The following is a 3,221-nucleotide window of genomic DNA, read 5'->3' on the forward strand; positions in this document are numbered from 1 at the left end:
GCCATCTCCACCGCCATCTTCATCACCGCCGCTGCTCCCATGAGGAGGAGTAGTTCTCCATCGAGGCTCGGGGCTGTACCGGTAGCTATGTGGTTCATCTCTCTCCTATGTGCTTCAATACAATAATCTCATGAGCTGCCTTACATGATTGAGATTCATATGATGATGCTTGTAATCTAGATGTCATTATGCTAGTCAAGTGAGTTTTACTTATGTGATCTCCTGGAGACTCCTTGTCCCACGTGTGTAAAGGTGACAAGTGTGTGCACCGTGTGGGTCTCTTAGGCTATATTTCACGTAATACTTATTCACCGTTGAATGGCATAGTGAGGTGCTTATTTATATCTCTTTATGATTGCAATGTGTTTGTATCACAATTTATCTATGCGCTACTCTAGCAATGTTATTAAAGTAGTTTTATTCCTCCCGCACGTGTGCAAAGGTGACAAGTGTGTGCACCGTGTTAGTACTTGGTTTATGCTATGATCATGATCTCTTGTAGATTGCAAAGTTAACTATTGCTATGATAATATTGATGTGATCTATTCCTCCTACATATGCATGAAGGTGACAAGTGTGCATGCTATGTTAGTACTTGGTTTAGTCTTTTGATCTATCTTACACTAAAGGTTACTAAAATATGAGCATTATTGTGGAGCTTGTTAACTCCGGCATTGAGGGTTCGTGTAATCCTACGCAATGTGTTCATCATCCAACAAAAGTGTAGAGTATGCATTTATCTCTTCTGTTATGTGATCAATGTTGAGAGTGTCCACTAGTGAAAGTCTATTCCCTAGGCCTTGTTCCTAAATATCGCTATCGCTGCTTGTTTACTCGTTTTATCGCGTTACTACTGCTGCGTTACTACTCGCTGCGTTACTACTGCTTGTTTATCGTCCCGGGCAAAGCACTTTTCCGGTGCCGTTGCTACTACTTATTCATACCACCCGTATTTCACTATCTCTTCGCCGAACTAGTGCACCTATTAGGTATGTTGGGGACACAAGAGACTTCTTGCTTTGTGGTTGCAGGGTTGCATGAGAGGGATATCTTTGACCTCTTCCTCCCCGAGATCGATAAACCTTGGGTAATCCACTTAAGGGAAACTTGTCGCTATTCTACAAACCTCTCGCTCTTGGAGGCCCAACACTGTCTACAAGAATAGAAGCTCCCGTAGACATCAAGTACTTTTCCGGCGCCGTTGTCGGGAGGAAAGGTAAAAGGCACTCATACTACGGTCTCGGGTAAAGTACTTTTCCGGCGCCGTTGTGTGTGTGCTCGAAGCTATTTCCTTTAGATCCCGCAATTGCATCTTTTTGTTTCTTGTTTACACTAGTTTGGCATAATGGACAACAATGAGCTTCTTATTCTATTTCCCGATTTAAGACATGGATGGTTTGATGCGAAAATTAAAAAACCTATGAAATCTTATTTGCATGCCGGTAGTAATATTAGTATGAACGCTTTGAACACCATTGTTGATAATAATATAGAAAGTTCTAAGCTTGGGGAAGCTGGTTTTCATGATCTTTTTAGTCCCCCAAGCATTGAGGAGAAAATTTTCTTTGATGATACTTTGCCTCCTATTTATGATGATTATAATAGTGGTATTTTGGTACAACCTACTATGGAGAGTAAATTTTATTGTGATTATACTATGCCTCCTACACTTGATGAGAATAATAATGATAGCTACTTTGTTGAATTTGCTCCCACTATTACTAATAAAATTGATTATGCCTATGTGGAGAGTAATAATTTTATGCATGAGACTCATAATAAGAATGCTTTATGTGATAGTTATATTGTTGAGTTTGCTCATGTTGCTACTGAAAGTTATTATGAGAGGGGAAAATATGGTTGTAGAAATTTTCATGTTACTAAAATGCCTCTCTATGTGCTGAAATTTTTGAAGCTACACTTGTTTTATCTTCCTATGCTTGTTACTTTGCTCTTCATGAACTTGTTTATTTACAAGATTCCTATGCATAGGAAGCATGTTAGACTTAAATTTTTTTTGAATTTGCCTCTTGATGCTCTCTTTTGCTTCAAATACTATTTCTTGCGAGTGCATCATTAAAACTGCTGAGCCCATCTTAACGGCTAAAAAGAAAGAACTTCTTGGGAGATAACCCATGTGTTATTTTACTACAGTACTTTGTTTTATATTTGTGTCTTGGAAGTTGTTTACTACTGTAGCAACCTCTCCTTATCTTAGTTTTGAGTTTTGTTGTGCCAAGTAAAGTCTTTGATAGTAAAGTAAGTACTAGATTTGGATTACTCGCGCCAGTTCCAGCATTTCTTTGCTCGTCACGAATCTGGGTCTACCTCCCTGTAGGTAGCTCAGAAAATTAAGCCAATTTACGTGCATGATCCTCAGATATGTACGCAACCTTCATTCAATTTGAGAATTTTCATTTGAGCAAGTCTGGTGGCCTAATAAAATCCATCTTTACGGACTGTTCTGTTTTGACAGATTCTGCCTTTTATTTCGCATTGCCTCTTTTGCTATGTTGGATGAATTTCTTTGATCCATTAATGTCCAAGTAGCTTTATGCAATGTCCAGAAGTGTTAAGAATGATTGTGTCACCTCTGAACATGTGAATTTTTATTATGCACTAACCCTCTAATGAGTTGTTTCGAGTTTGGTGTGGAGGAAGTTTTCAAGGATCAAGAGAGGAGTATGATGCAATATGATCAAGGAGAGTGAAAGCTCTAAGCTTGGGGATGCCCCGGTGGTTCACCCCTGCATATATCAAGAAGACTCAAGCGTCTAAGCTTGGGGATGCCCAAGGCATCCCCTTCTTCATCGACAACATTATCGGGTTCCTCCCCCGAAACTATATTTTTATTCCGTCACATCTTATGCACTTTGCTTGGAGCGTCGGTTTGTTTTTGTTTTTTGTTTTGTTTGAATAAAATGGATCCTAGCATTCACTTTATGAGAGAGAGACACGCTCCGTTGTAGCATATGGACAAATATGTCCTTAGGCTCTACTCATAGTATTCATGGCAAAGTTTCTTCTTCGTTAAATTGTTATATGGTTGGAATTGGAAAATGCTACATGTAGTAATTCTAAAATGTCTTGGATAATTTGATACTTGGCAATTGTTGTGCTCATGTTTAAGCTCTTGCATCATATACTTTGCACCCATTAATGAAGAAACACTTAGAGCTTGCTAATTTGGTTTGCATATTTGGTTTCTCTAGAGTCTAGAT

The sequence above is a fragment of the Lolium rigidum genome, chromosome 6, assembly GCF_022539505.1.
Source record: "Lolium rigidum isolate FL_2022 chromosome 6, APGP_CSIRO_Lrig_0.1, whole genome shotgun sequence".
NCBI lineage: Eukaryota > Viridiplantae > Streptophyta > Magnoliopsida > Poales > Poaceae > Lolium > Lolium rigidum.